The 25757-nt window shown below is 44.6% G+C and overlaps 1 long non-coding RNA gene across 1 annotated transcript in view; it reads right to left on the minus strand.

The window, feature by feature from the left end:
* LOC146062683 (uncharacterized) overlaps positions 1-25757 on the minus strand; it is a 181697-nt gene that overhangs the window by 110717 nt on the left and 45223 nt on the right. Inside the window, exons 2-3 of the long non-coding RNA XR_014471462.1 lie at positions 21006-21276; positions 7165-7255 (exon numbers count right to left, since the gene is read on the minus strand). This is a non-coding gene — a long non-coding RNA (uncharacterized LOC146062683). The remainder of the gene's footprint in view (positions 1-7164; positions 7256-21005; positions 21277-25757) is intronic.

Genomic DNA, 25757 nt, shown 5'->3' on the forward strand with positions numbered 1-25757 from the left:
ATATAGAATCAACATTGGTGGCCGCCGGATCGTCCCCTGTGGACACACCTTTAGAGTGTTTCACTTATATATGTACTAGGATTTCCATGGACTAAAAATATTTGTCTTCCTAAGCCCAACTTCTCTTGCTTTTCACAAAATAAGAATTTATGTATACAGTGTGTGTACATGTAAATGAAGTGTTTGTAAATCAAAAGTGAAGAAAACATTTGTACAAAACATTCACTGAAGACCTTGACCCCTGCAACTGTGTCACATATAGTACAAAATACAATCTTTGGTATTCCTACAACGGGAACAATTCATTGATTACATGTTGGCACAGCTATCCTTTAGGGATTGTAATTATCTGAAACTACTGTACAGTATATAATAAAAAAGCAGTAGGAGAGAGAGTGTGTTTGGAAATCAGGCTCCAAATAAGTAAGCGGAAAAAAAAATGAAATAACTTTGTGCTGCCTTGGTTACATAATTTCATTCATTTCTATTAAGTTATTAATATTTCATTGATTTTTATAAATTGTACGGTATGTGCTAGACACATAATTATAGCAGGGGCGTTAGTTAAAGAACTCCAGCAGTTTGCTAGCTCTACAGTATTTTAACGTTAACTTGCTGGTTTTTCTTAGTACTTAGATTTAGTCAAAAATACCATAAGTTGTCCTGAAAGTGATAACAGAAATCTCCCAGACAGCCAGAACTAATACTGGAGGAGTTGGAGAATAAGGCCAGTATAATTTATTTATAATGGATAGTACTTGTGGCAAGCAGTAAACAGCCTCTGGGTTCAATTTTCTGAGCAGTCAAGGTGACTAAATGTCTATCCCCTATTTTCTTTCTACCCAAACATTGCAGTAGAATTTACTAATAATATACAGAGTTCTGTATAACAATATTAACTCATTGCACACAAGTGTTTCCTACATAAACAGAGGAATATGAAATGTTGTCTATGGTTAATGCTTTCTTTGCCGCCACCGCTTATGCTATGGAATTTACATAAGAATCTTTGTGCACCACCACTTTGGATCCACGCCACCACCCTGGGTCCACGCCACCCTCCAGTGGTCTCATGTATAATGCAAAAGGCATGTGGAAAGGTATAGATCCTTGTGATCGGCACATGGCAGTAGCACTGGTGATGTCCAGCATACTTCAGACAAACTGTATGTGACATGCCAGTGAGAAATTATTTGAACCTGCCAAGGACTGTGTCCTCAAGTCAATAGAACATGATCAGGTGCTTAATCATAAACCCATGGTCCATGGTATGAAATACTGCAGAGATCCAGTAGGAATACAATTGAATAGTCACCTGTCTCTTGTCATCAGAGAACATTTAATACACACCAGGGCAGTTTCATTGCTTTGCATTTTCCTGAATCCTGATTGGAATGAATCATAAATACAGTATCATGGGTTGTCAGACAGTTTACAGATGAGTTGCAAGCACTTTCCTAATAACCGTTTCTAGATAAGGAAGGTTTGATACCATTGTGCAGTTGGTCATGCAGGATCTAAATTAGTTTTTTTAAGGAGAGTTCTAACAATTGCTTACTTCAGTGTTTCAGGAAAAATTCCCATCTGCAAAAAGGTTGGAACGAATTTTGTAAATACAGTGCTAAGTATGGTAATATACCTTATTAGAAGATTGGAGGAAAAGAGTCAGGATCACAGAGTGGAACTCAATATTCAGGTAATTTCTGCAATGTCTTTTACATTCATTTGGTCAAAGCTGATCCATGAAGACAGGTGGCTTACATTGGCAGGCTCGGCAGTTTGATGCTCCTTTGATGGCACTGTGGAAATTGTAGCCTGGATAGGGGGTACTTTATCTGCAAATAAGTTTGCAAACTAATTGCAAATTGCCTGGGAGGGGGTTTCGTGGGCATTCAGGCTTGCTGCCTTGCAAAGCATCTTCACTGTATGGAAAAACTAAGCTGGCCTATTGTTTACATGTGTGATCTCATTTAACAGGGTCTCTGGCTTCTTACAGATGATTGTGGATTAGAATTCTTCATTTATTGGCTATGTTTAAGGTTGCAGTCAAAGCACAGGGTAGGGTTGCCATTAGGGTTAAGGACAAAATCAGGAAAATGTTAATATAATATCGGTGTTGACATACTGAATAGTCTATGTCGACATAAGGAATAGGTCAGCCTGATCAATGTTACAAATACAACCATGTGGACCTTCTCATGTCATCATAATGAATGGCAACATAGTTACCATTAACCAGATACCACTCACCTAAAAAGACTGATTGAGCCTACCCTGTCACATATCTAACATTTCTCTTCTTGGGGCAGATGTATTAAGCCTGGTATATTTGAATAATGGCAGTTAGAAGTTGATTGACTGGTTCGTTGTTATATTAATACATCTTTCCCCTTATTAGTAATAAGTGGTATTCATTTCAAATAATGGCAGTACGGATGGTGTAATGGTTAGCATTACTGCCTCACAGCACTGAGGTCATGGGTTCAATTCACACCATGGCCCTAAGTGTAAAGTTTGTATATTCTCCCCGTGCTTGCGCGGGTTTCCTCCGGGTACTCCTTCCACAATCCAAAAATATACCGGTAGGCTAATTGGCTCCCAACAAATTTACCCTAGAATGTCTATGTGTGTGCGTGTATATGTAGTAGGGAATATAGATTGTAAGCTCCACTGGGACAGGGAGTGAATTTTGAAATATTCTCTGTAAAGTGCTGCAGAATATGTGTGCAACCAGTGGCGTAAGTTCATACGAGTCGCCCGGAGGTGGTATAGATAATGGAGCCCCCCCCGTATGCTGCCGATAGTGGGAGAGAGATCTGATGCTGTGTACTAGGACGCAGATCAGATCACTTTTGCAGTAGGAGGTGTCTGCTTGTAAAAGGCACCTCCTGCTGCATTACCATATAGAACTATCACTGCTGCTACCAAGAAGCCTCACCGATAAACACTTCAATCACATATTCTCAATACAGCTACATATATAGGGTTAGTGGCATGTGGTGTAGTGCATGTCTTTACAGTAGCTGCTATTTTATTAGTAACCTACAACTTATCCCAAGCAGCTAATGACAGGAAAACATCATTTGTAGCAGAAATTACATTGGATTGTTTTCAGCAAATAGAGAGATTATCAAACTGATGGATGTCTGCCAGACTTTCTCTAAACCACAAAAAGCTACAAAGACGCTCACTCTGACCTTCTCCACTTGAGCAGTTCCCTCATCAATCTCCCCTCTCCCGTCTTCCAGCAGCTACAAGTGTCAGTGCGGACTGGACAGCAGGAGGGATCCGCTGCTGCTTCTGATGCTGTGGTCTCCTCTCCTGCCTGCCCTGCACTCGTAGCCTGGAGATCGCTGCTTGCTGCCTCTGATGCTGTGGTCTGATGGTCTCATCTCCTGCCTGCCCTGCACTCGTGGGCGGGATATCGCCGTTTGCTGCCTCTGCTGTGCAGCTATGCTGTCTGCGGTGCGTAGGACTCGCAGTCTGCCATTCACACATCCGGCGGATTAAGTGGGCAGCGGGACACATACTGGCTTGACGGGAGATGCAGGAGCATTGTCAAGTATGGGTCAGCGGCCGGGGTTTCTTCCTGCGGCTGGGTAGTCTTGCTTGTGCCTGCAGCTGCTCTCTGTGCCCCCCCCCCCCCCCCCTGATGGCTAACGCCCGGCGGCAAATGTCTCCATTGCCTCCGGGAGTTACGCCACTGTGTGCAACTATATAAATAACTGGTAATAAATAAATAATAAGGAGAGAGTTGGTGGTCACTATGGCACATAAAATAGTAATGAAGAGGCAATGTGCCATAGAACAGAGTCCAATATTGCTGATTAACATGAAGAATAGTCACATTGCCTATAACAATTTTTCTCTTCCGATTGTACGTTGAATTGAATAATTTGCAGGCCCAAGCCTGGACAGAAACTGTATGAGCAGCAGAGGGGCTAGTGTGAGGGCATATACAGGATCATACTTGCCCACAGGGGTACAGGGTAAACCCCTGGTGGTCTCCACTGTCTGGAAGCCTCCTCCTCTAGTGGTCAGGTTCCAGACTGTGTACTTGAATTATACATTTATACTAGAGATATGCGGCGGCCACTTTTTCGGGTTTTTGGTTTTGGATCTGGATCTCCCTTTGTGTTTTGGATCTGGATTGGTTTTGGCAAAACCACCCTTGTGGGTTTTGGTTTTGGATCTGGATTTTTATGAAAAAATGCTAAAAATGGCTAAAATAACAGAATTTGGGCCTGTTTTTGCCCCTAAAGTATTATTGACCTCAATAACATTAGTATCCACTCATTTCTAGTCAATTTTGATCACTTCACAGCTTACAAAATTGTTTTCATTTACTGTAGTTGGGCCAAAAGGGTATACCGAGGTAGCTAAGCGACAGCAGTGGGCATCACATACATGTGGACCTTACACTTCCAACCTGGCACATCTTGGAAGCAGAGCGGCACTGCAGGGGCAGACAGGGTGGCAGTTTAATAAACAGTTTAATAAACTATCCCAAAAAAAGAGAAATGCTCCAAAGAGCAAATAATACAAAGAGGTATCGGCCTTGTCATGACTGGTGGTATCAGCTTCAGCACTTCTATCAGGTTGCTGATCTCCCACTATTTCCTCCTCCATCATCCTCCAAAAATGTGTTTTTATTTTATTTATTTTTCTTACTTTACACTGGACACAGCCTGTCACACTGGACACAGCCCCTTGGACGCTGGACACTGCCCCTGGACACTGCCCCTGGACACTGGACACAGCCCGTCACCCTGAACACAGCCCCTGGACAATGGACACAGCCTCTGGACACAGCTCCTGTACACTGGACACAGCCGTCACACTGGACACAACCCCTGGACAATGGACACAGCCTCTGGACACAGCTCCTGTACACTGGACACAGCCGTCACACTGGACACAGCCTCTGGACACCGCCCCTGGACACAGCTTCTGTACACTGGACACAGCCGTCACACTGGACACTGCCCCTGGACATTGCCCCTGGACACTGGACACAGCCCGTCACCCTGGACACAGCCCCTGGACAATGGACACAGCCCGTCACCCTGGACACAGCCCCTGGACAATGGACACAGCCTCTAAACACAGCTCCTGTACACTGGACACAGCCGTCACACTGGACACAGCCTCTGGACATTGGACACAGCCTCTGGACACAGCTCCTGTACACTGGACACAGCCGTCACACTGGACACTGCCCCTGGACCTTGCCCCTGGACACTGTACACAGTCCGTCACCCTGGACACAGCCCCTGGATAATGGACACAGCCCGTTACCCTGGACACAGCCCCTGGACACATCCCCTGGACAATGGACACAGCCTCTGGACACCGCCCCGGGACACAGCTCCTGTACACTGGACACAGCCGTCACACTGGACACTGCCCCTGGACACTGGACACAACCCCTGGACACTGGACACAACCCCTGTACACTGGACACTACCCCTGTACACTGGACACAACCCCTGTACACAGCCCCTGTACACTGGACACTGCCCCTGTACACTGGACACAACCCCTGTACACTGGACACAGCCCCTGTACACTGGACACAGCCCTGTCACACTGGATACAGGCCCTGTCACACTGGACACAACCCCTGTACACATCCCCTGTACACTGGCCACTGCCCCTGGACACTGGACACAGCTCCTGTACACTGGACACAACCCCTGTTCACTGGACACAGCCCCTGTACACAGCCCCTGTACACTGGACACAGCCCCTGTACACTGGACACAACCCCTGTACACTGGACACAGACCCTGTCACACTGGACACAAGCCCTGTCACACTGAACACAGCCCCTTGTACACTGGCCACTGCAGCCCCTGTACACTGGACTTGTGTACAGCAGCCCCTGCAGACCCTAAATCGAGTGAGCAGCAGCAAAATAATATATTATTATTATTGCACAGCACAGAGCACAACCACCCTCTTCCCTCTCCTATGCTGGAGTAAAGATGGCGGGGCGCGCGTGCGTCTTATATAGAATCCAGATCCCGCGAAAATCCGACAGCGCGATGATGACGTTTTGCCTCGTTTTCGGTCCGTAATTTAGGCGGGAACTCCCGAGCCGGCTCGGATCCAGACTCGGATCGCGATATTCTGATCTGTCAGATCCCGGAGATCCGGACCCTCTCATCTCTAATTTATACAAAACAGAATCATGGTGTATTTTCTATCATGCATTGCCATGATTAATCTGGTACATTATCATGAATGCACTAGTATTTTATATTTGTATACATGTAAATGTATGTTCTACACCCAGGGCCACCACTAGCCACTAGGTAGCTTTATGCATTTGCCTGGAGGGCGGCACATGGAAGCAGGTCCTCCCCTTGTGGAGCCAGGTGAGCAGCAGCGACACCTTTTCCCCCCACCCCCCATGGAGCGACTCGGCGGCGGCTGCATCCCCCCGACGTAGGACGAGTGAGCAGTGGGCCGATTACAAATCCCCCCCTACAACCCCAAAATCATAGAGTTACGGGTGGGATTGTGTAAATTTAGAAAATGCCCTAAAGTTGCTGTAATGATAGTTATCTGGTAGACATTACAAGATCTCGGGAGTAGTGCATACTGTATTTGCATTGAATGTACAAAGCACAAAAGTAGATGCAAGATTATTTTTTAATTGCTTATGCTGTTTGTAAGCAGAAGTCCCCGCTGACTCCTCAACGCTGATGTGTTCATTTATATTCATAGCATGTAAGATCTGCAAGGACTGTGCTTTATTATTTTACCTCAATCAATAAAATGTTATCTAGAGAAAACTACATCAAGGTAACGAAGAATTGTATTTCAGCAGTATCCAGCATACATCATAAGAAAATCCAATGCGTTCTTGTTTAAACACGTTGGAAAGCACTCTACTACTAATATATATTTTTTTCTACATTCAAACACTAATACCTTTTCGTAATGTAGAGAACAATCTAGCAGAATACTAAGCAAACAAGCCCAAGTACAAGCTGCAAGTACCGTAAAGCTGCCAACTTTCTTTTGCCTCCGTGTAATTGGTTTTATCCCTTTTGTGTGATAACTCCTGCAAATGAATGTTGCTTTGAATGCAATAAGAAGTTACATACCAGCACAGTAAGCAAAACCACAATGGAAATAAATTTAATTTTCACCTACCCCACGTTTGGTCTTGAATGTGGTAAATAGTAATATACATTCATTTTTTTTTTCCTGCTGCATTGCTGATTGTGTACTCAGCTCTGGCTTCCTAAGAAAAAGAAATGAAAGGACAATGATGGAAAGGGAAATCCTTTGTGTATTCGGAACTGATTGACTTCTGCAAGGCTCTGCAGTGGGAATATGTTTGGTTGAGGGTGCTCTGCTGATAAACACCAACACGCCAAAGGGCCAATTTCTCAACTAAATATTATTTATAGACGTTTTGACATCATTAAGAAAAATACTAGTACTGGAGTCAATGCAGGAAAATAGTTGCTTATGTACATGAACTTTTGTTACTTGCCCCGATTGCAGTAGGACAGACCCACTAACTGCATAGTGTTCCGCTGTCCCATCCATGAGTCGCAGTGTCTCGCAGGCAGGAGGGCAGGATGAGGGAGCCGGCGATCGCCGCTGCTCTGCATGCACTCAGAATCTATTAGTGTAAGGAGGGGAGTTGCCCAGCTGCTAACCCAGAGCTGGCCACACCCCCAAAATGTTGAAACAGGGTTTATGTAACTGGACCATGCGCACCTATCAGGTGGCTCCTTCCCCATTTTCAGGCCGGCTGCCCCTGAGGCACAGCAGGTCCCATTTTGCAAAGGGACAAAGTTTGGAGGTATGTACTTACTTACACTATGGGACAGATGTACCAAGCCTTGGAGAAAGATAGAAAGATAAAGTACTAGCCAATCAGCTTTTAACTGCCAAAATACATTGTATACCTTACTTTTTTTTTTTTTTTTTTGATCTGTCAGTCAAATGCAGCATTCAGCATTAAGCCTCACAGTGCTCAAAGTGGGATTATGGTTCCCATCTTTACATATTTGGTTTCTGGAGCATGAGTACCAGAATGCCATTCATACTGCAATCTGTGGCACACTTTTGTTAGTGATTATCACTGCGTGGGGGCCAGAGGCGAAGAAGAAGATTTCCCTTGAAATCGCTGAGGGACCTGCTGAGGGATACAGCTGCATGGACTATGGTTATGGTTTTTTGATAAGTGTATTTGCATTTTGTATATACTGTACAGATTTTATTGAGTAGGTTAACTTAAAATGAGTTAAAAGAGTCAAGTCTCTCCTATTGATTTTGATATTTTTTATAGAGAAGGTGTGCTCAAACACTTGCAGGCCAAAAATCTATGGGGGTAATTCCCAAATGCTGAATCTGATGACTGTCAATCGCCAAAATCCAGCAGGTTAAAAATCCACAAATCACATTTTTGGACTCCGATCATTACGTTATTTTTTTGATGATCACCAGAGGCAGACATCAGCAGAATGGGGATTGCCCCAATAGATGACTGATGCTTGAAGCTATTTAGGATTATAATCCCCCAAATACAACTGTGTCCTTGAGCACGGATGTAATGAGGGCAGTTCTGGTTTAGCACGTGCTCCATGTGCGCAAAAAACTTTAGAGGGTGCTGTGCAGTCACAGCCGGGACTCTTATACAGGACACAACCAATTTGTAGGCTAGCTAGGCCAGTTCTGAGCTCTTCTCAGATGTTATAGCTGTGTATATTCTACACCGTGTTGCTGTTATTAATCTGGTGCATTATATTGCATGCACTAGCAGTATTTACTGTATGTATATTTATAAAGGGCCCAGTCCATACCAATGGTTAGCCAAGCCTCTGCAGTAGCTGGCTACATACCTTCTGGATGCTATCCAAACACCCCTAAGCATGGGCCGGTACCATTGCATTTCCCCCAGTAGGCCTTTACCTGCCCCAGTCCGGCACAGTTTAGGAGACTATATTTTTGGAGACTTTATAATAACTTACTATATTAATGATTCATGAGGGATTTGGTGTTTTATTTAGTAATAGAAATCTTCGCTTATTCGCTTATGTGTGATATTGTATTTTATAAGGTTTTATGAATAAATTGTTTATATGCTAATCTATCTATCTATATGTCTAGTTCAGTGTGTCACCAAAACACTGCCATCTGTTGGCAGCATGTGAATCTACATCTAGCTTTTGAACGGGCGCTATGGGTCCTGTTGTCATATGTTTGCTGTCTTGAAAAAGATCAAAATGTCGACAAGACGTTATTGCCTACTACCTAGCCCGTGGCTACCTTGTACTTTGTATTAAATACTGTATTTGTATGATGACTATCGCATTTATAGTATTATTTATTTTCTTCAAATCTAATACACTTTTAGTCCTTTTGGAGAAAATTATATAAATACATGTTGTTATTATTATTAGTATTAATCTGGTATTATTCTATACAAATTGTGTTCTATAAAGTCAAGAATTAATGCTTATGCTATAGCACAAAAGGAACTGAAGTGTGTTCTGCTTTGCACACTAGATGTCTCTGTTGCCTTTCATATGAGCTGTCACTGTACTTTGCATTGTAATATTTATTTTCTAGAGTTCATCTTATAACAATTAATTGAAATTACTTTAATTAAACAAAAAAAAATCCTGAATCTATGGGAGTGTTATCTTAACCTTAAAAACTGCTTTTCATAAATAATTTACTTAAACAATATATTTTCAGTATCTGGACAAGACATCTTTTCTAATATTGCACATTCAACACAGTTGTGGTTATTATAATGTTATTCTTGTAGGCAGAAGGGGTATTTTATTAGGTATTTTACTGGGTGGAAGATTTTTATTGAGTACGCAAGGTCAATGTCACTTCTGCAGGTTCAGTTACTGCATGTGCCGGATACTGTTGCTGCTCATTAATGTCAAAGTTGTGCTCTATGGACCAAAGACAGCACAGAAATAGCAAAGTTTAAACACCTGGCCTACAATTGTTAAATGTTTATAGAGACTATAGAGTAGCACATGCAGTAGTCAGACACTTTTTCATTACTTTCCTTTTATAGTTCCATGTTGTGTCATAGTAATACAGTACACAGTTTATCCTGAACATTTTAATTACTGTTTGTCACGGATGTAATTATTTGTGAACCCAGACTAGGTCTAGCTGCTGGGCTGTGACTTGAGGGTTTTGGACAGAATGTCGCTGGCTTGATGAAGACTTTTTTTTATTAACAGAGAGGACAGTGATAGGCAGAGTGAGTAGCAGCAAAGTACTAGATGTAGATTAATACAATAGAGCAGAACGGCCAGGATGACTGTGTTTGCGTTGCTGAATTGATGCAGTACCAGCTATGCAGAATATCGGTTTTATCAGCAATAGGAAGTAGATGTGAAAATGGTATGAGCTAGGAATGGCCATCGCAGGGCCGAAAATAGGTCTTTCGGTGTCTGGGGCGGCAGTCATTTGGTCGCCCCCCCCCCCCCCCCGATTTTGAAAAGAATTGCCGGACGCTGATTGGCTGAATTCAATTCGCCCTTGCCTGCCACATTCTTGAGTCCCTGTACAACAGCCACTATAGGGGACAGTTTAAATTTATCAACTGAAACAGCCTCGGACCTGGCCAGTGGAGATTTACCAGTACATGGCATGCAGTGCTTGTATTGTATCATGTGCCAGTGTGCTATGGTACCAGTGTTGTGACCTGAAACCTGCTACTGTATGTCCTAATACTGGTTATTTATGCTAGTAATTTGATTAGTTACAATAAGGGTGACCAAAACCAGAATCACTGGATTTGAATCCCTGGATTGGTGCTTCCAATGCACAGTGACTACAAAAGCACAGAGCAAACACCAACATTGTTCAGTTTTCATATGTAAAAGAGATGTTCAATTATTTGTAAGAAGAGGACTAGAACCAGCCCTGATGATATCAGTAGGTCAGCCAAAATAGATAACTTAATACGTGTCTAAAATAGTCTCTGAACCATAGGTCTAGTTATTGAGCTATGAAAGGTTGTAGTGGATTTCCCACAAAGAACGTGAACTACAGTATGTGTATGGGATGCCACTTGCTGGGGACAGCACATCCATCTGCTCCCCCTGTGTTTCCCACTTAACCCAAAGGGGCCTACACATGGGGAGATTGGCTGAGCTTTCTGAGCAATGCTCAGCAAGATCGCTCAGCGCACTGCGATGTGTCAGTGCTGCGTGCTGAGCAATCTGTCAGGGCCAGTGTTCCCCAGTGAGAGCAGTGGCCCTGCCTGGCAATATTAGCAGATTTACCCACGCAAGGCCGTGCATCATTATCACTATGGCCTCTACACATGGGCCCTTATTCTAGTTCACTCGCAAAGGCAAATTCCTGCTCAAATGGACAAAACCATGTGCACTGCAAGGGGGGGAGAGATGTAACATGTGTGGAGAGATTTAGTTTGGGTGAGTTATTTAATTTCTGTGCAGAGTAAATAATGACTGCTTTATTTTTACCCTGCAATATCGATCTCAGTTTGAAGGAAAATCCCACCAAAATCTAATTCTCTCTGCACAAGTAACATCTGCCCCAACTGCAGTGCACATGGTTTTGTCCATTTGAGGAGGAATTTGCCTTTGTGAGTGAAGCGGAATAAGGACCATGGAGTGATGTAGGGGCATTTTTTAAGTGATAATTAGTGAGATCACTTTAAAAATGCCCTGAAATCTCCCCGTGTGTAGGCCCCATAAGTGGAGTGGAGATGGAGAGTGACTTGTGAGCAGGGGGATGGAGCTGCACGAGGCTGAGCAGTGCTTCTATCAGAGATAGAGGTGGAGTTACTGCAGGTCCACTGCCAGCCTGAGAGTGACCGAACTACTGCTAGAAAGGTCAACATGTTTGTATCTCTGTGTGCAGTGTATGCAGTGTGTGGGCCAGACGTACTAAGCTTCAAAAGTGATAAAATAAAAAACCAACCAATAAGTTACTGCCTGACATTTTTCAAGCACAGTCTATGACATGGCAGACAGGAGCTGATTGGCTGGCTGTTTATTACTCTCCATTTTATCACTTTGAAGCTTAGTGCATCTGGCCCCAACTCTGTGTGTGTGTGTTGGTGGCAGGCAATTGGACTGTGAACTGTGATTGGAGTAATGTAGCGCGGCAGTGAGGAATGGGGGAGCAGTTACTGTTTTTGGACAGTGAAGTGTGACTGATTAGTGAGCAGAAGGGGGGATACAAATGAGGCGGTAGAAGTGCAGTCTTGGCTTTGAGATATCGACCAAAACGGAGAGAGCCAATAAAGGGTTAATGAGAAGGCTATGGGGAGACAATCCTACTCGGTCCATGGCTATCTTACTCTAAGAATGTTAATTCTATCAATTACCCAGGAACGACAATCTAGGAATATCTGCAGAACACAAATTATGAAAATAAAAAACATACATTGAAAATGTGATAAAACAGTGATAAAATATGGAGAATGTTCCAGATATGGGAAAAAAATATATTTTCAAATCTAATCATTACAAATAATGGTACTTGTTTAGTTCCACGGCAGCAGCTCTACGCTACGCTGACAACGTAGCCTAAGCTACGTTGTCAGCATAGCCAGCGCTGTGAAACTAAACAAGTCCCATACTGTATGGCTTTACTGTCAGCACCCACCCCTGCTTCCCTGGCCATGCCACCGGATGCATCTCCCCCCGCTCCCGGCTTTGTGCCGCCGGGCGCATCTCCCCCCGCTCCCGGCTGCCATCTGTGTGCGCGGCGCTGCTCCTGGCCAGATCTCCCCCACTCCCGGCTGCGGGTTGTGTGCGTGGCGCTGCTCCCGGCCAGTGACAGGCAGGTGCGGCATAGCAGCAGAGTAACAGCTGCCAGCAGCAGCAGGCTAGTGAGCGCAGTGCTGCCAGTGTCTAGCTCACATGCAGAGAGAGCAGCCGTGATGTCAGCGTGATGCAGGTGGCGGAGGGGAGCGACGGGGAAATCGTTGAGGGTAAGTATAAAGCACTGCAGTACACACACACTATCAACACTCATTTCACACACTATCACAATCATACTCCCACTATCCACGTCATACCACCAGTGTCCACGTGAGCGCGGAGTTGATCTTATAAAGTGTGGCCCACGCTTCGGGCTCGGTGGCTCGCTGCGCTCGCCACACTTTATAAAGTCACCTCCATGCCCACGTGGACACTGGGGGTATGACGTGGATAGTGGGGATATTAACCATTGTGTAGTTTCAGGGCTCCAGAAGCAGTTACGTAGTTTATGTAGCCAGCATAATGCTGTATTGGTATTCTCAATACAGCACTACGTAAACTACGTAACTGCCGCCCTGAAACTAAACAAGTACCCAAATAATTCTAGCCATTTTTAAATATAAACATCTCCAAAAGAATGAGCCCTGAATATCTTTATCATTCATGTTTAGCACTGACAGATAATACACTGCGGACAAGGGCCCTTATTCTAATCTATTCGCATCCCCTGTGCGACCGATGTTGGACATATAGGTATTTCTGCAAATGTGCATACGTCGAGTGCGTGCGTCCACGGCAAACAGACTGTTCGCCGGGTACATGCACCCAAGACAGCGGGCATGGGGCAGCAGCAGATAGTCGCACCCCTGGGAAGGCTCAGTATTTCATGGGTGTTCCTACGAAAACACTGGGCATTCCCATGCATATCTGCCCATGACTTGGGTGCTGGGGCGGTCAGATGACATCACCAGATGCAGTGGCGTAACTATATAATTTGCGCCCCCCCCCCGCCAAAAAAATTTCGGCGCCCCCGCCCCCATACCTGACAGAGCCGCATCTGCGGTCACTGTCCCGTCCAGTCTCCCTCAGCTCCGCTGCGCTGCTGCCCGGCCGCATCTGTGGTCACTGTCCCGTCACTCGCTCCCGGCGCCGGCTGATAATGAAAAGTGACTCTTAGAAAATGGCTGCCAAAACTGTCTGCAATACGGGGGCAGCCATTTTCTAAGTGTCACTTTTCATTATCAGCAGGAGCCGGCGCCGGGAGCGAGTGACGGGACAGTGACCGAAGATGCGGCCGGGCAGCAGCGCAGCGGGTAACTATAGCACCGCAGCCCCCCCGGCGCCCATAGTTACTCTGTGCCTCCCCGCCACGGCGGGGGCTGCGGAGGCTTAGTTACGCCACTGACCAGATGTCAGCTGTCCGCCCACTCTTGCCGAATGTCAACGGATATCAAAGGTTACATGAGAGTAACCATAGATGTGCGTAAGTCGTCCACAACATTCGGTGTTACCCCACAGCCTGCGAATGGATGTTTATGTTAAACATCCATACGCAGCCTGTGCAAGCGTATGCAGCATGTGAGGGGGGGGGGGGGGGGGGGCATACCAGCATTTGGCAGGCAGCGCCTGGTGGACTTACAATCAACTACAATAACCTTCATGGTGTGCGCTGCTGGAAGAAGGCAACTTGACTTAATTAACTTATACAATTCTAAACTAATGCAACAAAACTAATTCCATCACTATCTACAGTTATGTTCCAGGCATTAACTTCTGATTTTCACGAAACCGAATTGCTAGAGAAATTAACTGAAGAAGAACGTTTCTTTGCTAGGTGATAAAAACAATTTAAGGGCACTTTTATTTTAAACAGTCTTAACATACAGCCATTGGGCATAATTCAGATCATAACATGCCGATGACCAGAAGACGAACAATGGTTTGTCATCATTGGCCTTTCGCAACTAGATTGACAGGTGGTTGGCGTTTGTGGGCAGCACCCAGGCACTTGGGAGGAAGGGATGCTGATGTACCAGCAGTGGCCCCAATCTTCCCATGGGGTAAGACTAGGCTTACGCAGCCGCTGCACTCGAGTGGGGGGGGGGGCGGTCAATTAGATGGTGAGTAATTGCAAATTAAATATCCCCCTATCACATCACATATTGATTTCACTCTGGCAGTGCGGTGGCTTACTGATCACTGTGCTCTGAGGATTCGCAGTCCAGTGATCAGGTCTGAATCTGGCCCAATGATTGTTCGTTTTGTAGCAGGACTAAAATGAGTAATTGTTTAAAAAGCCATACAGAGAATGTATTTTTTTTTTATCAATTTAAAATCTGCTGCAAACAAAACTGCAGAAAAAAAACTTGGAGAAATGGTAGTTTACAAAAATGTTTAATTAAAGCAACCCTAATGTTCCATTCATGGGCAGACTCTGAGGGTTATTCAGACCTGATCGCTGATAGGTAATTCTGTAGAGCCCTGTGATCGGATAGTTGCTGCCCAGTCATAATAATACCCGTTCTGTGCACGTCTGCGATTATCTTGCGAATGGATCGCCAGGGACGGATATATCTCCCACGGGTGCCAAGGGGACCATAAACGTGCCTCCCAGAATCTGACCCTGCGCATTGGTTGGTGCAATGTGGAGCATGAGATCTTTCTCGAGGATGAGTTCCGAGGTGGAGCTGGGGGTGGAGGGAAAGCAGAGCCTGCTGCTGCTCCCAGCACCGGTGATCGCATCAGCCGGGCCCTGCATGTAGCAGCGCTCATCACACACTACAAGGAGAAAGGGGAGGCCTGGCCCGAGGCTGCAGCAGCAGCGACATAGAGAATAGAGTATAGGGGGGCTCTGAGTGCAGCAATTTATGTGAATTTAGGGGCAGAGCCTAATCCTGGGAAATGCCTGCCCCATCAGAGTTCACTGTATCTGCTGGTAAAAGATAATACGCAATCCCCCTTCACCAACTCTCTGTCCCTTTCTCTGTCTCTCCCCCTCTATCCCCCCTACCCTCCTTCCTTCTCTACCTTGCACAACAGGGAATCTGAGTGGTTTAAGGCATAACAGGGAATCTGTCTTTCGTAACATGTAACAGGGGCCCTGCCTGACATAATGGGGGCTCTGCCTGGCATTACAGGGGCTCTGCCTGGTGTAACATTTAACTGGTACTTTGCAAGGCATAACTGAGATCGAGTTTGGAGTAACAGGGACTCTGCTTTCATAACGTGTAACAAGGACTCTGCCTGGCTTAATGTGTAATGAGGAGTTTGCCCTGCATAACAGGGAATATACCTTACTTAATGCATAACAGGGACTCTGCCTGGCGTAACATGTAATGTGGGCTCTACCTGACATAGCAGGGACTCTGTCTGGTAAAATGTATATAGCAGTGCTCTGTCTGTCATAATGTGTATAAGGGGCATTAATGTGTCTGGCGTAATGAGTGTATTGTAATGTGTAAGGGGCATAATGTATATGGGACATTACAGTGTGATGTGTGATGGGTAAGGGCATTATGATGTAGTAGTGTATAACATGTTAAATGGTTTCTGTATCAGTAGCGAGAACCATACATGTTATCACAACCAATACAGAAAGCTTTGTCATAATGGTACACCACTGCAAGGTTGTACACCTTGCAGTGGTGTACCATTATGACAAAGCTTTCTGTATTGGTTGTGATAACATGTATGGTTCTCGCTACTGATACAGAAACCATTTAACATATGTCCCACCGAATGGCAAAAGTTATCTGAAGGGTCAACAGAGAAGGTTGTTTTTAAACTGAATTCTGTCTAAATTATGAAAAATGTTTATTTGGACCTTATTATTGTGTCTGTACCTTTTCCAGTTTGGCACACCAACAATCTCCTTTCTTATACTACTTAATAATCAACCATTACACTTCCATAGACATCCCACTGACATGACCCACAATAGCGGTGAAGCACTGTGCTGTCCTCCTTCAACTTATACTCTGCACAAGTCATCAATTTAGGATCCAGAAAAAGATCCTCATACAGTACCATGATGTTTCCTCCTCCATATTTGGACAATACTTCCAAAAGCAAAACATGGGTTTTTGCTTCAATTTTCCATTTTTATTTTATTTTTTATTTTATTCTTCTAAAAACTGAAAATTACATAACATACAGTACCAGAGGAATTGTTTTCACAGCTCCAAACTTGCAAAGAGTTTATTTTGGATGTGTGAGAAAATTGCTGTTGAGGAAATGGATGTTTGACGGGACTACCATTATGCTGGACCAGAAACTGCCTTTGATGTACAGGAATATTGATTAGGGAATGAAACACCGCTGATGGAAAAAATTAAATTGTAAATTAAATTTTACATGTCTTTTATTTATTTATTGGTACCGTTTCATGCATTTTACCTTATACAGCCCTTAATATTCCTCCATCAACCGATTTTAGAGACAAATCTCAATTATGTTTTCATACCTCTAACAATAATCACTAAAGCTCTCCATGGTGTAAATGTAAACTAATCAAAATAGTTTTCCATTAATTCTACTTAATGTTTATATAACGGATACATAGTAAATTTAAAAAATAATGATGAGATGGAGACTGTCCCAGGCCTGATCCTGTTTGAGTTCATAATTTTCTGATTTTGTAAATAAACCAATCTAATCATTTTCACACAAATATGTAGTATTCTATATTTAAAACAAAGCATCGCAATTTGAAAGAATACAAGGATACAATCCCAGGATACACCACATTTGCTCTGCTATCAAGGCAGTACATGGGTCTTTGTCATTCAGAGTAGGTAGTGTATGCTGTCAATATGTCAGGGATGTACAGTAAATCAGCACTACAGTATGTAAACACTGCTTACTTAATTTAAACACACCTCAAAGCTAACACTTTTACATAATTTAATACACGAATGGGTGTAGTTGACAATATTAGGTGCGCAATTAAATACACTGTGTAGCTGAGTTTAACTTACACCAAAGGTAAACATCCAGTGAAAACCTTAATAGAACAGTAAGTGGTACAGAGTGGTATAATAAACAAAGAAGCGCTCAGTGTATAACCATATGATTAAATGAATTTATATCACCATAGGTATCCAATAATGTTTCAGTTAGTTGCATTGAAACCTGTAATGATAACCTCCCTTTCGCAGGACATGCGACAAGGGGGTATAACAAGAAAGAAGGGATAGTGCAAATTATCCTTTAAGTACACAAATTTTTAATAAAAGTCCACAATTACAATCTGTAGACGTTTAAAACAGCATAAAAGTTTTTCACAGTGGCAATACAGCAAAACAGAATGGAATGGCAGGCAGGTAACACTTGTTGGAACCCAAACGACCCGTCCGGAACAGGGGATTCAGAGACCAGGGATACTGCACCGACTTGTAGCTGTCCGCCTCTCGTGGAACCGATCAAGACACTCAATGCATTTCGAAAAGATTCTTCTTCAGGAGTATGTTTGTATGGTGGTGATCTTGTGTATCCCTGCGCACCCCCTTGCTGCCTGGGTCCACCTTCCTGGTGTTTTCCCAAAAGACACCGAGATAAACTAGAAATTGGAGAAAGGGTGGAGGGGACCTTTGGCGCACTGGGTGTGAGATTTCGTTGATCCACAGAAAATAAGCTCCTTCAAATCCAAAACATTTTTATTTATTAATCCAAAAAACGTGACACTAACAGGTATATGTTTATGGTAAAGACATATATGGTACACCCTGTCGGGCTAAAGATTGTGGAGCCGACAGGGTGTACCATATTCTGGAGCACTCTGTTTATACCATCCTGGCTCCACCCCTCTAGCTGGGTGAGGAAGGATTTTACATTGCTTTTGTCTCTCATTTGTCTTTACCATAAACATATACCTTTAATGTCACGTTTTTTGGATTAATAAATAAAAATGTTTTGCTTATTTTCTGTGGATCAACAAAATCTCACACCCAGTGCGCCAAAGGTCCCCTCCACCCTTTCTCTTCTTCAGGAGTGTTCAGTTCAAATGGGGCACTCAAATGGGGCACTAAAAACGGACCCCTCCAGCCACTCTGCTTGCTTGTTCTTCCTCAACTGCCTCAGAACAAGCAAGCAGAGGGGCTGCAGGGGTCAGTTTTTAGTTTCATGCTCTATGCCAAGGGGGACTGAAATAGCTCACTGCCAAGGGGGATTGAAATAGCTCATTGCCAAGGGGGACTAATATTGCTCGTTGCCAAGGAGGACTAATATTGCTCGTTGCCAGGGGGGGTGGGGGCTAAAATTGCAGGCACTGTACGCACAGAGATAAAGAGAGATTAAGGGCTAAGAGATGGAGAGGAGAGAGAGGGGGAGAGAGGGGGTGAAGAGAGAGATGGAGGAGAGAAATGGGGGAGAGAGAGAGGGGTCAGGAGTTTTAAATGGATGTGAAAGCATGACAGACATCACTGACAGGAGGGAAAGGGACAGGAAGGAGGGGGAGAAAGTCGAGTAGAAGGAGAGAGAAGAGGGAGGGAGTGAGAGAGGGGGAGGAAGGAAGCAAGGGCTTAAATAAAGTTGTGACAGCTTGCCAGGCAGGTCTCTCCTGCACATGTGGGGAGGAGTACAGTGCCGGGTCTCCTTGCAGATAAACAGTCTTGTCTGTACTAATGACACTTGGCTGCCTGTGCAGGAGGGACTCTGTAGCAGGGCGGCAACATACTGTAGTATGAGCAGCCAGAGAGCAGCCACAGGCTGCCTCCGGCTTTCACAGGCAGTGAGGCAGCATCATCACTCTGAGCCCCCAAGACCCCGGGCAGAGCAGGGACTCAGGAGCGGGCAGAGCAGCAACATACTGCAGTAGGAGAGCAGCCAGAGAGCAGCCACAGGCTGCCTCCAGCTTTCACAGGCAGTATCATCACTCTGCGCCCCCAAGACGCCGGGCAGAGCAGGGACTCGGGAGCGGGCAGAGCGGCAACATACTGTAGTAAGAGAGCAGCTGGAGAGCAGCCACATGCTGCCTCCGGCTTTCACAGGCAGTGAGGCAGCATCATCACTCTGCGCCCCCAAGATGCCGGGCAGAGCATGGACTTGGAAGGGAGCGGTGGGAGTGGGCTGCACGGCTCCGGCGCCCTTTGATATCCTGGCGCCCGGAGCTTGTGTTCTGCCCTCCCTACGACCCTGACCATTTTACTTGACCTTATTTGTACAGTCTCTAATGTATTTATATCCTGTACACAGTACTCTAGATGAGATTGTACCAATGACCTATATGGTGGCATTATTACTTCTTTATTTCTACTGCTGATATCTCTGCATATACAACCAAGCATCTGAGTTGCCTTCTTCATTGCTTTGTTACATTGCCTACCTGCCTTTAAGTCCCCTGAAATAGTGACACCTAGATCCCTCTCTTCCTCAGTAGTTTACATTATAGTGGCTTTTATACTATATTTAGTCTATTGGGACTGATATACAGTAATTATTGTATTTCCTGTGAAACAATACTACATACCCTCCAACATTTGAAGGGCAGAAATCGGTACACATTCGGAAAGGGGGCATGGCCAATGGGGAAAGGGGCGTGGCCTCCCCCTTTCTGAATTTGTACTGGGTATATATGTATATGTATATGGCTCTCAGGGATCCTGTGCTACAACACGTGTTCTCCCACTGAGAAAAAAACGTTTTGTGATAGGAGCGATTTATAGTCTACCAGCCTATTATCGTCTCCCTGAGTATTCTATAATCATTTGTTAAATAGGTGGTCCAACAACTACCTCTATTATTGCAATAACAATTCCTATAAAGGACGCACCATCTCCACTTGATTACTATAAAGGACATACCATCTTCATTTGTTCTAGAGGACATACTACCTCTAGAGATTTATTCACTTGCCCCTGATGAAGTCCTGAAGGACGAAACGTGTTGGTTTACGGATTGATATTATATATGACACCTTGAAAATTTTGATGAAGTTACACTTGCTGGAAAGTCTTAGTAATTGTTCACTTGTTTTTTTTTTAATTACTGTTTTTATTGAATTTAAAAGTCACTTTTTATAAGAAAAAAAAAACTGGTATAGGTGATTTAGCGCACCTCTATTCTGTTATATATATATATATATATATATATATATATATATATATAGCAAGGAAAAAAGGAGGCACTCTGAGGACTTGATTTAGCAGAAAAAACATGTATTTAAACACAGCACATAAAATGAGCCAACGTTTCGGGGCTAACAACCGCCCTTTTGTCAAGGCAAACTGGTGTAGAAATGGAAACAATCAAGTGAGGTACAGTGTGACTTACCCTTAAATGAAGACAACCCTGGGGCACCCTCCTCCCGTGTCCGGTGCACGCCGCGCTGACTCTGGCCAGAACGGCGTCATTGACTGTGAGACAGCTTCCTGTCGGGTGCCTGTGGAACGCAGGTTCCTGGTTGCCGGGGGCGTGTGACACGCACGCTTCCTGTATCAAGGAAGCTGCTGTTTCTAATGGGCTGGCGCTGTAGGGGTGGAACTGTCATCGGCGTCTGACCTGCAACGGGACTTGGGTGCCTCTGGGGTTGATAGTGCCATGCCTGGAGAGTGAGACAAGATGAAAAAGGAAAATGTGAATATTAAAGCATGTATTTAATAGTATACAGCAACCGGTTACGGTACTAAAATAATTAGAGAGGCCAATAACTGAATAGGGATGACCAAACGAAGATGTGTATAATAGTGCCCAGAAGTGATACTTGTAATAAAAAATTAAAACAGCCTGTACCTGCGTGCGTGAGTGACAAAGAGGAAAACTTGATAATATAACATGACACATGGCATTGCTCTTGTGGCAGTAAAGTGGAGTGCACCAGGGTAGTGTGATGTATGAAACTACTCATAAGGGTGACCAGAATCTGTGAAAGGAACCAGGGTGTCAAAAGTACGGGTGCCAATGGACTACTGGAAATAGAGAGCGATAATTCAATGCAATTCGCCTGGGCTTTGTGCGACCACAGATCTCCGATTCGGGTTAATGGAAGGATAGCGGGGCATAACATTCCGGTGTAGCTCCATCCTAAGGTTGCTGCGGCTGGAACAGGTACTTTAGTTGTAATGTCCATTCTGGGCCGTGAGTACACGCTCCCGGGCTGAAGGTTGCGCTTGTTGGATCTCAATGTCACAAAAACACCGCCAGTGATAGTCGGTCATTAAGGCCATCTGGCTTCACAGATTTGAGCCTGTGAATCCATCTGGTCTCCAGTTTCAGAAGCTTGCCGGCCCTACCACCCCTTCGGATCGACGCAGGGATGTGATCCACTATGATTTGCTTGAAGTCCGATAATTTATGTCCTGCTTGGGCAAAGTGCTTCGCCACAGGCTGGTCATTGCCTCTGCCAGTCAGGGCTTGGCCTATGGCTGACCTGTGGAGGGCCATTCATTCTCGTACCGTGCTCACTGTCTTGCCCACGTAAAGTAATCTACATGGGCATTGAACTATGTATATCACATGGGTCGATTGGCAAGATAGAATGTGTTTGATGGGATAAGCACATTTGGTTATTGGATGAATGAATTCACTGCCCGTGAGCATGTGCTGGCAAGTGGTGCATCCCAGGCACTTATAGCATCCTGGTGCCTTGGACAGGAAATTGGTGTTGACCACCACAGGGTTGGAGAAGCCAGTCACATCATTGTGTACTATCGTGTTTTTAATGATTTTGCCTTTAGTGTGGCAAATCATGGGTCTCCTGTTGTTGAGGTGGCTCCAGGGAGGATGGCACTGGAGGTGTTAAACCTGGAGACAAAAGGCAAGATTTTTTGATCGTGATCCACGGAGGGCTCGTCGGTTGGTTTAGTTTGTAGAAGGGTGTTTCTGTCCATAGCTAGGACTTCGTTCTTTTGCTGTAGTAGCGGTTCCAGGAGGTATCCCCGCTCCGTAAACCTGGAAACAAAGCCGTCTAGTACTTTTGGTAGGTCTGCTCCTTCACTAGTTATCCTCGCCGCTCTCATCATTTGGGACTTCGGTAGGGCGGCCTTCAGAGGTCATGGGTGGAAGCTCCTGAAGTTCAGCAGAGTGTTTCGGTCGGTGGGTTTCGTGTAAAGTTCGGTAATGAACTGACCATTCCTAATGCTGACTTTGACGTCCAGGTAATTAATCGCCACCCTGGAGAACTGATAAGTCAATTTGATCAGTGAAGGCAATCGATTGATGGAAGTAATGAGTGCGACCATCACCTTGAAAAAGCCTTTGAGTGAAACGCGTTGGTGGAGGGGAGTAAGGACACCCAAAACTACCCAGACGCCTTACTTTTCATCTCCTGCAAACCGGACCAGTCTCCAGAACCATTCCCATAATCAGGAACCTAAGGGCAATACTTCCATGCACACCAGGTAGAGCACCTCACAACATCAGGCGCTCCCTGGATTGGAGATCAGCATCTCTCCTAAATACAAGTTTCCCTGCATTGGCAATCCTTACGGGACGATTATCTGGAGGCACTATAGGAACGGACACAGGACACTAAACGGGCGGACTGTGGGTGACTATCCTTGCTCTCATTACTACATTGTGGTACCCTCAATTTTAATTATTTATTTATTATTTATTTGCAGTTTCTTATATAGCGCAGCAGATTCCATTGCACTTTACAATGGTAGACAGTGATAAAACAAACTGGGTAACAGACAGACTTGGAGGTTAGAGGGCCCTGCTGCAAGCTTACAATCTATTAGGTATATAGGAGGGAAACACAAGGACAGGCATCAGTAATAGCATAGCAGTCCCACCAAGTTACAAGTCCAGAAGGGAAGCTATATAATACATAAGTGCCTCAGAGGGTTATGCGTGTAGAACTTAAATATGATAGGCTTGCCTGAAGAGGTGAGTTTTCAGGAAACGCTTGAAAGTTTGGAGGCTAGCGGAGAGTCTAATTGTGCATGGAAGGGCATTCCATAGGATGGGAGCAGCCTGATGAAAGTCCTGTTATAGTGAATGGGAGCTAGTGATCCGCTCAGATGAGAGACGCAAATCTGGTGCAGAGCGGAGTGGTCGAGATGGGAGATATTTTGTGATACGTGCAGAGATGTATGCTGGTGCAGTATGGTTAATAGCTTTATATGCAAGTAGAAGGGTTTTATATTGAATATGGTAAGATACAGGCAACCAATGGAGGGACTGGCAGAGCGGATCAGCAGATGATGAGCATCTTGCAAGGAAGATCAGCCTAGCAGCAGCATTTAAAATGGATTGCAGTGGTGAGAGTCTGTTCTTGGGAAGACCAGTTAGGAGACTATTGCAATAATCAATGCGGGATATAATGAGTGCATGGATAAGAGATTTAGTAGTGTCTTGTGTGAGATACGGTCGTATTTTGGATATGTTTTTTAGATGCATGTAACATGATTTGGAGACAGATTGAATGTGGAGAACAAAGGACAGTTCAGAGTCGAGGGTGACCCCTAAGCAACGAGCTTGTGGGGAAGGGTAGATTGTCGAGTTGTCAACAGTGATGGAGATATCAGGATGGTAACTGTTCTTAGTTGGCGGGAATATAAGTAATTCAGTTTTGGAAATATTGAGTTTGAGTTGGCGAGAAGACATCCAAAATGAGATGGCAGAGAGACATTCAGAGACTCGGCCCAAAACCACTGGTTATCCGCATATAAGTGATACTGAAATCCGAAAGAGCTGATTAGTTTGCCAAGCGAGGAGGTATAGATTGAGAAAAGCAGAGGACCTAAGACTGAACCTTGCGGAACTCCGACTGACAGAGGTAGTGAAGAGGAAGTAGAGTCAGAGAAGCGAACAGTGAAAGAGTGATCAGATAGGTAAGATGTGAACCAGGAAAGGGCTGTATCATTAAGACCTAGGGAGTGTAGTGTTTGTAAAAGGAGAGTGTGATCCACAGTGTCAAATGCAGCAGAAAGATCTAGAAGAATAAGCAGTGAGTAATGGCCTTTAGACTTAGCTGTTACCAGATCATTCACCACTTTAGTCAGTGCTGTCTCAGTGGAGTGTTGAGAGCGAAAGCCTGACTGAAGCGGGTCTAATAGGGTGTTGGAGTTAAGAAAGTTTGTTAGGCGAGAGTAGACAAGTCTCTCGAGTAGCTTGGAGAGGCATGGGAGCTGAGAGATAGGACGATAGTTAGAGAGAGAGTTAGGGTCAGAATTGTGTTTTTTCAGAATGGGAGTAATCGCTGCATGTTTGAGCAGAGACGGAAAAGTACCAGTAGCAAGAGAGAGATTGCAGATTTTAGTTAAGGTTGGAATAAGCACAGGAGATAGATTTTTAATGACTTGTGCAGGTATAGGATCAAGAGGAGAGGTAGTAGAGTAGGAGGATAAGAAGAGTGCGGATACTTCCTTTTCATTTGTGGGCTCAAACGAAGAGAAAGTGCAAGAGGGTTCAGGTGTGGCAGAAAGAGGGTCAGAGATTGTGGAGCATACCGTATTTCATATTTCATATCGGATGTTATCAATCTTGTCCTTAAAGTAGGAGGCAAGTTCTTGTGCACTGATGGTAGCCGGTGGGGGAGGGGGAGGGTACAGAAGAGACTTAAATGTGTTAAAAAGTCGCTTAGGGTTGGTGGCATGAGAAGAGATGAGAGATTGGTAGTATGTTTGTTTGGCCGTGTCCAAAGCCTTGCAGTAGGAGTGGTAGCTAGTCTTATATGTGAGGAAATCAGTAATATTACGAGATTTACGCCATTGGCGTTCAACTTTACGTGACTGATTTCGTAGTTGTCTTGTTGTGTTGGAGTGCCACGGTTGGCATCTAAGCCTACGTGGGGTATAATGGGTAGCTGGAGCCACTTCATCAAGGGCTGTTTCAATAGTCTGGTAGAGGTGGGAAACAGCAGAGTCAGGAGAGGTAAATGTAGAAATTAGTGAGAGCTGTTGTTGCAGGGAGGTGGAAAGTTGTGGAAAATTAATAGCATTAGTATTTCTGCGGGTTAGAGTAGGCTTGCATGATTTCTGTGTCAGTGAGCTTGAGGTAATGGAGGAGAGTGAGAGAGTAATGAGATTGTGATCAGAGAGAGGGAAGGGAGTGTTAATAAAATCAGAGACTGAGCACAGC

This window comes from Crinia signifera, chromosome 3, assembly GCF_055691185.1.
Source record: "Crinia signifera chromosome 3, ASM5569118v1, whole genome shotgun sequence".
In the NCBI taxonomy this organism is placed as follows: domain Eukaryota; kingdom Metazoa; phylum Chordata; class Amphibia; order Anura; family Myobatrachidae; genus Crinia; species Crinia signifera.